Raw genomic sequence first — 13346 nt, 5'->3', positions numbered from 1 at the left:
GTCCATTCATTCATACATTTGTAGGTGAAGTGGCGAACAGTCAACGCCAGCCAGCGTCCTCACTTCCCATATTCACACACCAATGGTGGCAACCACTGGTGCCACCATTCTGACTGGCTGGAAGATTCTGATGCAATACACATGGAACTCTTTGTGTGTGTGTGTGTGTACAGTATGCGTGCGTGATAAAAAATAAATCCATTTGTTTTGTTGTTTTCAGGGATACATTGAATTAGCACGGTTCGGGTGCAGCGTGCAGAGGTACCAGAAACATCTCGGGGACCAGCAAGTTCCACGTGGAGCTAGAGCAGGAACTGGCTGACCTTCACGGGAAGGACGCCGACCTCCTCTTCACTTCCTGCTTCATCGCAAATGACTCCACCCTCTTCACCCTCGCCAAGATGCTGCCAGGTAATTCAACATCAAACTAATTGGCTGTCTTCAGGCCTAATTGACACCAAAACGGGATCCATTTTGAATGAGCCGTCCTGGTCTTGCTTGTATTTGGTGGATGTACCGTATCTGATTTTCTAGATAATTTGTTCTTCTACATCACTGTAGTAGTGTGAAGCCACTTTAACCACTTTCAGTCTGGCCTCCGTATTTTGAGTATGTGATTACATCACATTGCCTAATTTAGCTATTCATCATACAACAAAGTATACAGTATAAATGGCTAAGCTGTTTATTTTGTCCCTCTGCTGTTAATCCACAGGCGCTGTGTGTCACCCCTGGAGGAGATGTGTGACGTAGCGATAATTTGATTGGCTGAGGAAAGTAGCCTACATATTGAGGATAAAAAGTGAGGACAGAAAAGTGAAGACGGAAAAGTGAGGACCCAAATTGTCATTGGCCGGAATGAGATGATGTATAATGACTTCACACAGGTGTGTGGGTTTTTTGTATGTATTTATAGCGATCACTTAATTTTTCGGTGAGGCTCTGTCGGAGGCTAGTCTAAGTGTGTGTCTGGTTGTTGGGTGCTTATTTTGCAAAGTGCTGAACAGATCAGTGCCAAATTGGACACAAAAGTATCTCCACTACATTTGGTTATTTATTTATTATAAGATTAGGTGTATGTGGGAGACATTCTTGCTCACAGATAACATTTTCACTTTATTATTTATTTCATAATATAGATGGAAATGGTCAGACCTTTCTCTTATTTGGAGTAATACAGACAACTGGCATTATGGATGATTGACATCACAGGCACATAGTCACAAAATAAAGTCTGTATTCGTCAGCCATTGGGCTTTAGCTTTGGGAAAACATTACACTTTGGTAGCAATCCTCCCGGCAAACTCGTATTGTTGACATACACATGGTCAGTCCATGGTCAGTGTTTGGTCATCCAATATACGACAGGGGCTGCTCGTGTTGCTAGGAGACTGTCGGCTCCTGTGATTCTCTTATTGAATTTCCCCCTGAGGCTGTCGAAGTGAGAGGGACAGTTATTCCTTAGAGCTCAAGCAGCCTCTGTCACTTCAAAGTGATCCCCAGTGGGTTCAGAATATTTGAAAACCAATTCTACCAAGAAAACTAATAAAAACAGGAAATGGACTTTTGTATTGCCTAAACAATAATCCTCATCTAACCTCTCAACAGTGTCTGTTGCTGCAAATGAGCGTACGGAAACGCGTGTATACATAGATCTTTGGCGATTACGAATAATATTCCCAAACAAAGTATTTTGGAAATTGGTCGGCCTAGCGGTCCGGGCACCTGGCGGCGTTGCGGGTCCGACTCCCGATCCCGACAACCGCTGCTGCGTGTCAGTCCCCCCCGGCCATTTCCTGTCAGCTTACAGTACACTATCAAATAAAGGCAGAAAAAGTCCCCAAAAATATAAAAATCACACCCGTGTGAAATGAGGGGCGCTCTTATCATTATACATCATCTCATGAACAACTGCATTCATGTGATTATTGGTTAGCCGATTTGCTCGTCTACATATGACGTAAATTTTCCCTTCATTGTTAATGGCATTTAATGTTTGTGTTGCCACAAATTTACGTCATATTTGAGGCACATACCGGTATGACCTAATTTCTCCTTTCATCGTCAATGGCAAATATGAGACGTGTGGGGACAAAAGCTGTATATAGGAGGGGCTAGCGCCCTCAAAAATCACACCTGTGTGAACTTGAAGTGAGGGGCGCATTAGAGCATCATACATCAAGAATGGTGGTCCCTAGTGAGCAGAATCAATAATAAGCAGACTTGGCAACCTGACTGTAGAAAGTAACAATACAGTAAAGAACTTGGGGGTCATGATTCGGAATTTAATTTTAATTCACACACATTAATCATGTTACCAAGATTGCCTTTTTTTCCCCTCTATAATCTTTATCCCACGATTTTGTAACCCATTATTTCACCCGTGTCAATTATCTACTGTGATCCTGGGCTCTACACACCCTCCGCCAACCTAGTCCCCATATATGGGGGACATGGGGAGAGCAACAGACTTGAACTCATGCATCCTTCATGCCTGAGTGTCCAAGTTGCTCCTTTACACCTGACAGGGGGGAGTTTCCCTGGTTGGACGTAGCGCGTGGAAGGAACACGTTATTCCAACCAGTTCCTTTCCCCTCCATCAGGCGCCCCGGCTGGCCAGGGGGAGGCAGTTTAGAGACCAGGATTACTGCATGTTTTTTGTGAGGGTACCTACCCTAGGGGACACGGGGAGAACATGCAAACTCCACACAGAAAGGCCCTTTCGCCAACCCCGCCTCGGGTATGGGCACTGATGACTATGTCCAGCTTTGAGGGTCTGTGTAAACACAAACATTAAAGACAAAAGTGAGGTCGCAAATTGTGATTGAATGAGATGATGTATGATGATAAGAGCGCCCCTCACTTCACACGGGTGTGATTTCATATTGTATGTAGGGCAGGCCTACATTGTCAAACTTTGACAGATGCCTGTTAAGCATAACCCTTGAGACTGTACTTCATACTTATTATAGATCTATTAACTGGTGATAAATGTACAGTATAACTTATATTAATGTATATATTCACTGCATGCCTACATTATTTTTCACATGGCCTACTCAGGGATCCACCACTATTTCAGTATGATTTGATATTTCATATTGGTTTGGAACAAATTGACTTACCTTGTTTCATGCTGCTGCCATTATGATACATCTACACACTATACTTGTTATTTTTATTTAATCTTACTCTGTATGAGATGTAATAAACATCTTGAATATTATGACGCCTGAATAATGTAATTGACATCTTCAATATGACACCTGAACCTCTCCCCTCCAACAGGGATCAAACAAGATGTATCAATAAGTCTCAGAACACTGTTCCAGAGGATACTTTAGCCTACAGAAAAATAACTCATTGAACAGTCATGTACTAGTGGAGCATGGAAATAGGGTGCCATGGCACACACTGAGAATACCCGATATAGGCCACACACACACACACACACACACACACACACACCAACATCGTCACTGTTGGTTGGAAACACAGCATGTCTAAAATGTTGTGGGCTTGTAGATCTGCTAAAATAGTGAAAATAGCCGATGTACAAGCTGACAACACATTGACACGTTGTGGGCTTTAGATCTGCCATTTTCACTGCTTTTGTCGAACACAAACTAGGGCATTAATTTACAAAAACAAATATATCAAAATGACAAATTACAAAACGTCAATCTTTTAAGATGATTTTTTTTTCTGCTAGCCACTCGTCCTTTGTCAAGGTTTCTGAATTTGGACAGTATATTGTGCCCTTGTATTGGCTGTGTCCTGTTTCCGTTATTCTAAACTGGCCACACTTTCTGCATGAATTTGCCTCCACTGTTCGCTTGTTGAATCTGGCCTTGGAGACACGTTGTCTTTGGACAGGTACAACAGGTCGAGCAGAGCGATCAGCTGAGGTCTTGGAGATGGCAAAGGGCACAGAAACAAGGTGGTAAACTGAGGTAGGAACATGAGACAAAAGGAGTGTTTGAGGGAGGAAGGAGGGTGCAAGGGCGGCTGCTACAGGGGCTTGGACAACAACAGCAATCGCAGGTGGTTTTGGGAGAAGCTGCCTCTGGGCTGACAGTCTTTGACGGACAGCAGCAGGTGGGGTGGCAGCAACTTCATCCATTGATCTTTTTCTTAATGTCTTAGCTTGCCCTACTGTAGCCTGTGGCAGCTGGTAGACATGCTGAACACCAGGCGGTTGAGGCGGAAGAGTGGGGCGAACATTTGCTGCTGGAAGGGGCCCAGCAGCCACAGGCATAGCAGTGGGCAGGTTAATCCCCTGTAGGACCAGGGCAAGATCCTGCCTATCGACCCGCTTCTTGAGCCACTGAGAGACTGTTTTCTGGTTAACTTCCACCAGCATTATGTTGGTCACGCTCATGACATCCCCATTGGCCAGAATCAGCTCACGGATATGATAATAGTCTCTCCGAACCAGAGTCAATCTTGATAGGGTTTTACACCCTTCTTTCTTGGGACCCCTGTGTATCCCAAAGAGTCTGACAAAGATGGCCTCCACCAAGCGAGAGCAGTCTGGCCACTGGGCAGAGGAAGAAGAGGAACCCAACACACAGCGCTTCATGCTCTCCACACCAGGGGTGAACTGCTTCTTCTTACAGGGAGACCAGAACCTGCCTGTGTTTAGCTTGTCCTGGTACCTAGGAGGAAAGACCACACGCTTCTAGTCATAAGGTAGCAGGTTTTGCCACAGGCCTTTGATTGTATCAACCTGCTGGCTGATCAAGGTCATTCCCGTCTGATGGTGCAGGCCTACTACATATACAGCGTGGGTGGCAGAGGCGGGCTGAGCTGGTGGTTGGTGTGGAGGCACATAGGTGGCAGAGGGCTGAGCTGGTGGTTGGCGTGGAGACACATGGGTTGCAGAGGCGGGCTGAGCTGGTGGTTGGCGTGGAGGCACATGGGTTGCAGAGGCGGGCTGAGCTGGTGGTTGGCGTGGAGGCACATAGGTGGCAGAGGGCTGAGCTGGTGGTTGGCGTGGAGGCACATAGGTGGCAGAGGGCTGAGCTGGTGGTTGGCGTGGGGGCACATAGGTGGCAGAGGGCTGAGCTGGTGGTTGGCGTGGAGGCACATAGGTGGCAGAGGGCTGAGCTGGTGGTTGGCGTGGAGGCACATAGGTGGCAGAGGGCTGAGCTGGTGGTTGGCGTGGGGGCACATAGGTGGCAGAGGGCTGAGCTGGTGGTTGGCGTGGAGGCAAATGGGTGGCAGAGGGCTGAGCTGGTGGTTTGCGTGGAGGCACATGGGTGGCAGAGGGCTGAGCTGGTGGTTGGCGTGGAGGCACATAGGTGGCAGAGGGCTGAGCTGGTGGTTGGCGTGGAGGCACATAGGTGGCAGAGGGCTGAGCTGGTGGTTGGCGTGGAGGCACATGGGTGGCAGAGGGCTGAGCTGGTGGTTGGCGTGGAGGCACATAGGTGGCAGAGGGCTGAGCTGGTGGTTGGCGTGGAGGCACATAGGTGGCAGAGGGCTGAGCTGGTGGTTGGCGTGGGGGCACATAGGTGGCAGAGGGCTGAGCTGGTTCTACAGTGAGGGAGCAGGCAGTGAAGTTATCCAGAGCAGGGACATCCAAAAAGCTTCCTATTGTTGGGTCGAGGATATCCTCAAAGCCCTCATCTACTTCTTCCTCCATTTGAATATCCTCCAACAGCTCATCGGTACTGTCGGACTCCAGGTCCAACTCTTGCACAACATTCCCCGTTTGTCTGTGCAGGTAATCGATGCCGATCAACTCTCCTGGAGCAAAGAAAGAAAGACAGACAGACAGACCAGAACATCAAATGGAAGTACATTTTATAGCATATACTGTTTACTGTGTATCGTTGTTGGGACAGTAAACCACATTTTATTTACTATGCATAGTTACCTACCAGTATATTGAGTGGGGGGTTGGAAGGAGCTGACAAACCTCCGCCCAAACACCTTAACACTGTTTGTGTTCACACTCTGTGAACACTCTGATGACTGTCCAGCCACAGATGAGGGACTCCGGTTCTGGTTCCACCTGTTCAGGCCTTCCAAAATGTACAGTTGGAAGTTGAGGCTGTTGGCCTGATTACCTAAGAGGAGAATATTAATTCACATTTTTTACAGGAGATTCTAATTTGACAATGCAGTAAAATGCTGTTACGTGATATTATTTGTTTATTTAAACTATAAAACAAAACCTCACCTGGGATAAACCTGTTCAAGTGGAGATGAAAGGATTCCAGGGATGATGAACCTCTAGCACAGTGTTTCCCAACCTTTTTTGTCCCGGGGCACTTTTCATAGCCTAAAAATCTCGGGGCACACCTAGATATACGGGGGGTGTGCATGTGTGTATGTATATATATATATATATATATATATATATATATATATAATATAATATATATAGTAAAACGTCTTTGATAACAAACACATTATAGTTTTGACAGAGTAAAACCTCTTTGAACCCAATATACTTTTAAAAACACACATGACAGCACTCATCAAATAACTTTAAAGAGAAAGAAAGGGACAGAGACAGTGCCTCAGTTTCATCAATTTATTTTAACTCAATATACAAAATATAGCACACACATGTTCAATTTGTCAATGCAAAGTAATACTTCTAAATAAAAAAAGGAGTTGTAAAAACAAGAACAAAAATATTTTGCCACAATACAATGGTCTTAAACTTGAGCACTTTGTGCTGCAAGGAAACATGTCCAGCTTGCCCTTGCCTGCAGCCTGCCGCCAGATGGCGAGTTTGTTCCGAAATGAGTTCAGTTTTGTCGTGCTTGTAAGAATATTCTCATTTCGCCCTTGCATTTTCCTGTTCAGTTCATTCAGATGGACAAAAATATCCGCCATGTATGCTAGTCTTGCACACCAGTACTCATTTGCAAACAGTTCGGCATATTTGGATTGCTCAGTGGACAGAAAGCACTTTAATTCCTCCCTCAGTTCATATACACGCAACAAAACTTTTCCCCTGGAAAGCCATCGAACTTCGGTGTGCAACAGCAGAGTTTGATGTTCCGCCTCCATTTCCTCGCAGTGTGGCGAACAGCCGGCTTTTCAGTGGTCTTGCTTTAATAAAGTTAACGACGCTTAGTGCTTCATCCAACTGACAGGTCTTTTGGTAAAGTCTTTGCAACCAGCGCCTCACGGTGTAAAAAACAGTGTGTAGCCATGACGTCAGGATTAATCTCTTTCACTCGGCTAACAAATCCCTTGTATCGCCCGGTCATAGCTGCCGCTCCATCAGTGCACACACTGACACAGTCTTCCCAGGTTAAATTCCATTTCTCCAAATATTCCGATGTCACCCGGAAAACTTCCTCTCCTGTTGCATTTCCAGGCAGTTGTTTGCAAAACAGGTAATTCTCTCTGATGAAGTCACCATCCGCGTCACAATCAATGAATCTCACGTTTGCCAACAGCTGTGCGTGTCCAGGCGAGTACAGGTGATTAACATTCCTATGGCCGAAGGTCGTTAGAGTCTATTGTTCCGTGGTTGTTGTTGTCGCACGTCTAATTAATTAGACGTGTGACAACAACAGGAATCCTGCAGCTCAATAGCTATTGCTTTCGGGGGAGGGTCAGTGTTAGGGTTAGTGTTAAATTTTCGGTCAAATAAGGCGGCACACCTGGACACATCAAACGGCACAGTAAAGTACAGCGGTACACAGGTTGGGAAACACTGCTCTAGCACACCTGTACTTTGTCAGCACTATTCCCTCCCTTGTGGTGGTCCCAGTCTCCGTGTATAAAGGCACATGTGGCACGTCCTGGATGCACTTCACGTGTTTCCTCTCTATACGCCAAATATGTGCCATCCTCACTGTGTCCAGGAGAGGAACGCCCATAATATCCTTCCCCTTGTCCCCAGTCAGCTCCTCCAGCAGGTTGTCAATGAGGGAGATTGTGACATCTGTACCCCGGGTTGTACGTTTACAATAGAGGGCCAGGTCATCTTTGATGAGTGCTGTGCCCTTTGCTGCTCCTGCCAGCTTCTTGGTGATCTGTCATTAATGTAAATATAGAGGAAACAACTACACTTTCTAAAGAAGACCAAATAAACAACTACACTTTAGAAACAAGACCAAATAAACAACTACACTTTAGCAATAAAGACTATTTTAGATTAGAGGATGTTTTTTTCTTGTTCCAACATAATGATAGTTTGTTTACATTTGCACCTTCTTGGTGGAGTCCATTTTTAATATGGATCCAAATGTGGAGGTGATGCTGGCCTTTATGTGGTCCATCCGGCTCATAATGTCCTTCCCATACACAGTGAGAAGCCACCTGTCAGTTGGGATTGACAAAGGCTCTGGAGGCTCCTGGAAGACCACTGGGAGAAGGGTAGGCTTCATAAAGGCAGCACATTCTGCAAGATACCGGTCAAGGCGGTGTAACCACTCCTCACTATGATTCTCCTTTAGTTGCATCAACAGGCGATGGGAGCTGTTCCCAAGTGTCCTCTCTCGCATCATGCGAATGACACGAAGGTCACATGCATACCTGCAGTATGAGATAAATCATTCTGTATCAGTTGCGTAAGTTGATGATGTATCAGCAATACAGTGATGATTGAACAGCTTCTGCTGTTATTCAATCATGCATTGTCATAGGAACAACATTAAAATATAACTTAAATATAACCATGGCTATTGGCTACCAACTCACATGCGTGTCACGATGATGTGGAACTCTGCCCGGTGAGGATGGTCCAACTGATCCAAAATCGTCTGGCTGGTTGACAGGTGTGCATTTTTACAAGATGCGGCTGTGCACCTCAGGTTCTCTGTGATCATTAGGTAATAACGGTCAATGTCCAGGACATGCCGCACTCTTTTATGGATACCTCCACCAGTCAGCTGCTTGCCACAGTCTGGACAGAATAACTTGGCTTTCCACATATGGTATGGCATCCATACCAGAAGCCGGTGATTAAAAAAACGATCCGGTGTGGGACACTGGTTGTAGATGACATGAGGGGCAGGTGGTTCATACCAGAGCTGTAGATCATGACGCAGCTTCCGGTTTTGCCACAGTGCAGATGAAATCCACTTCTGGTCCTGCAGGGGAATACTTTTTTTGATTTCTGATGGCAACCAGTAATGAAATCCAGTTCCAGAGAGAGGAGTAGCAGTTGGAGGAGCAGGAGGAGCAGCGGAAGTGGTCACACTTGGTCCTGTGGTGGCATCAGTTGTAGCACCAGTGGTAGCCGGTACACTCTGGCAGTGATTGACAGACATTGGACAGTGTAACAAACAAACAGATACAAAAGCTGAATTGAAATATGATTTCAATTCAGCATGTATTTAAATGCTTGCTTGAATAACACTTACAATGACAGATTAATTGGGTCTCACAGAGGTAGAGGGGTAGAGAAAGGGGAAAGTGGTCACACTTGGTCCTGTGGTCCTGTGGTGGTATCAGTGGTAGTACCACTGATACCAGTGATTGACAGACAGTGATTGACAGACAGTGTAAAAACACAGATACAAAAGCTGAATTGAAATATGATTCTTACTCTTCTTAGAGTATGTATTTATGCTTGCTTGAATAACACTTACAGAGGGGGCAATGACAGATTCATTGGGTCTCACAGAGGTAGAGGAGGAGGGTGGCAGAGAGAAAGGGAAAGTGGTGTGTATAAAGGTTCGTGTTCTGGGAGAGGGATGTGTTTTGGGAAGGGCTGTCCTCACAGGGGTGGTGGGTGGATTCTTTGAGAGAGAAATATAAATACAAATTCAGTGTCACACTCTTAGCTTACGTATGATTCATAACTCATTTGTATGTACATGATGTATTGCCATGCTTTTTTGTTCTTGCTTAATGTAAATCACTCTGGCTTAAAAGCGCCTGCTAAATGCCTAAATTGTTATTGTCAAATACAAACCTGCACAGGCTTCCTTGCCAAATTAACGTTGGGCTTAATACCATCGCTGAGGTTCCCACCAAAACGACGTTTCTCAAACTGTAAAATAATGTCAGAATGAGCAAAAAAGGCTACACAAACTATACAACATCTAATTATCTCCTTTATCGTTGTAAATATGAGAGGGACATGCATGGTATATAGTCACCGTTTCAAGTCCGAGCACAGGCCGTGCTGAATTATGAGAGCGAGCGTGAGATGTGGCACTGGTAGCTCCAGTAGCAGATGGGGTGCTGCTGGTAGATGGGGTGCTGCTGGTAGATGGGGTGCTGCTTGTAGATGGGGTGCTGCTTGTAGATGGGGTGCTGGTGGTAGATGGCGTGCTGCTGGTAGATGGGGTGCTGGTGGTAGATGGGGTGCTGGTGGTAGATGGGGTGCTGGTGGTAGATGGCGTGCTGCTGGTAGATGGGGTGCTGGTGGTAGATGGTGTGCTGCTGGTAGATGGGGTGCTGCTTGTAGATGGGGTGCTGGTGGTAGATGGGGTGCTGGTGGTAGATGGGGTGCTGCTGGTAGATGGGGTGCTGGTGGTAGATGGGGTGCTGCTTGTAGATGGTGTGCTGCTTGTAGATGGTGTGCTGCTGGTAGATGGGGTGCTGGTGGTAGATGGGGTGCTGCTGGTAGATGGGGTGCTGCTGGTAGATGGGGTGCTGCTTGTAGATGGTGTGCTGGTGGTAGATGGGGTGCTGCTGGTAGATGGGGTGCTGCTGGTAGATGGGGTGCGGCTTGTAGATGGGGTGCTGCTTGTAGATGGGGTGCTGCTGGTAGATGGGGTGCTGGTGGTAGCTCCAGTAGCAGATGGGGTGCTGCTGGTAGATGGGGTGCTGCTGGTAGATGGGGTGCTGCTGGTAGATGGGGTGCGGCTTGTAGATGGGGTGCTGCTTGTAGATTGGGTGCTGCTGGTAGATGGGGTGCTGGTGGTAGCTCCAGTAGCAGATGGGGTGCTGCTGGTAGATGGGGTGCTGGTGGTACCTCCAGTAGCAGATGGGGTGCTGCTGGTAGATGGGGTGCTGGTGGTAGCTCCAGTAGCAGATGGGGTGCTGCTGGTAGATGGGGTGCTGCTGGTAGATGGGGTGCTGCTGGTAGATGGGGTGCGGCTTGTAGATGGGGTGCTGCTGGTAGATGGGGTGCTGCTGGTAGATGGGGTGCTGGTGGTGGCTCCAGTAGCACATGGGGTGCTGCTGGTAGCTCCAGTAGCAGATGGGGTGCTGCTGGTAGCCCAAGGGAAATACATTGGTTAAAAAAGCAATTCATAACAAGCAGGACAAGTACCCAGATACAATATTAAACACTTTTTCTCTCTCTGCACTCCTTTTACCCTTGTTGGATTGCTCGAGCAGTCATGACCAGAAGTGAGGCAGGAGATATGTCAAACCCCAATGAACACTAAAACCATGTATTCCAGGCACATGTTACCCTAACCAGCCCTACTTACAGACTGCACAGAGAGCGGCCTTTTATACTCCTCCCCATCAGGTGCTACCAACCACAGGGGTGCTCTATCATACCCTATTTCACATAAGAACCCCAAATACAAAACCCAACAATATACCATCAAAACCCCAAAATGACATCCCTTAACTGATCTATACTAACTATCTAACACTATATTAATTACCATCCCCAAACCCCACAACAAAACAAACAAACAAAATCTACAGCATTTTCCCCTCCCCTGCACATTCCTATCTGATGGAACCCTCCTGGAACAATAAAAGCAGCTGTTAATGCCCCAGGTACTCTTTAGTCATGCACCCTGCCTGGGCGTAGTACTGTAGATGTGACAGGAGAAGACAGGTAAGGGTTGAGAAATATAGCCATGGCATTCAAATTATTATCAGGTTACCATTATCATAAGTATGACTACTGTTTGCATGTGTACATTTTATGACACTTCACAGACTGTCAGAAAGTGACAAAACAAAACCCATAACAATAGCATAGCCATTTTAAACTCTGCTGTTTGTCTTTCACAGGTGGTGCTGCCACTTCGCCCGACACCTGGAACACACCTAGACTTTCAATAAAGATGATCATCATAAACTTAGTCATACGTCTTTATCATACGCTATATCATACAATGTTTTAATGTTTACATCCTGACATATTATGATCATATACTTGTACTTCCAAAGTCCTCTAACATAATGGAGATGAAGACTAAATCTCTTCATGGAAAATGGTTCATATAGCTGAGAAAATGCTTCACTGTGATAGGTTGTGATCATCTGCTACTTTCAGTAGATGTTTTCCTATATTATATGCCCACGATAGGGATGCTAGGGTTCATGTGATTAAGATTACCTTTGCATAGTGGAACCCACAACTGCATCTCTGCAAGCCCCCTAACAGAGTTTTCTGTCCCCTCTTCAACACCGGACACTTCTCAATCTGTAAGCAATCAAAATTAGACCTACATTTACTGAACAATTGTAAGAGTAATGACAGACCAGTTGATCAATATAGGCAAAAGTGGTGAGTGAGATGAGATAAAAAAAAAACACAAACTGCTTTACCTTTGTATACAGACTGTGCGGGAGTGCATTTGTAACTACTTTCAGCAATGGGATAATAGTTTTTGGTGGGTAGATCTGGTTGAGCTGGTCATTTTGAAAGTAGCTCTAAGTCTAGAAAGTGTGGGCACCCCTGGTTTATATGGTCATTATGTAAATTTGATTGATTGAGAAAGCACAAGTCACAAAAACTGTTACTGTGGACGACACCATGATAAAGCATTAATGTTTACAACAGGGTCCACATGTTCAATTCATCAGAAAATTGGTGTGACTCCTTAAAAGATTATTTTAAGGACATCATATGGTAATGGGGTGCTGCTGCATTAACAGTTTATAGAATAAGCACAGTTCGAGGAAAGCACAGTTCAATACAAAATCTGCTAAGAGGATAAACACAAAAAAACGAGACTTGTTTACATTGGGGTCCTTCATTTTCAACTTATCTGAACATTTAATGACGTGCAAACAAACTGTTGCAATAACAGTAAATTATCTATGTAATCCAGTGTGTAGGGCAGGCTAATCCGCAGGACAGTTTATTAAATTGTCTTTACAAATAAAGCATTTACAGGAAAGACATGACCATGCAGGCAACGTTTTCTATATATTGGCATTGCATGCAGAATACGACCAATTAATTGCAAAAGTAATTTGAAGTAACAATACTTGCCTTAAATTAAGAGGATGACCATTCATCAAAACTCTCCAAGCAAGAAGTGGCGTTTGTTTTTATTCCTTTCCACGTTGAAAAGCAGCATAAACAAGGTGTTACGCTCCCTTCTCCTTCTCCATGCCTGGTTTCCATTTGATCCTCTGCGCTCAGATCCTGTCTAGAGCCCGCCTACCGTATCCGCTCATTTGTGCCCACACATTAATGCAAGTACCGTTCCATATCCGCTGTCGAC

Source organism: Electrona antarctica (genome assembly GCF_951216825.1).
Source record: "Electrona antarctica genome assembly, chromosome: 2".
Taxonomy (NCBI): Eukaryota; Metazoa; Chordata; class Actinopteri; order Myctophiformes; family Myctophidae; genus Electrona; species Electrona antarctica.
The sequence above is the reverse complement of the archived record's forward strand: the minus strand, read 5'-3'. Positions refer to the sequence as shown.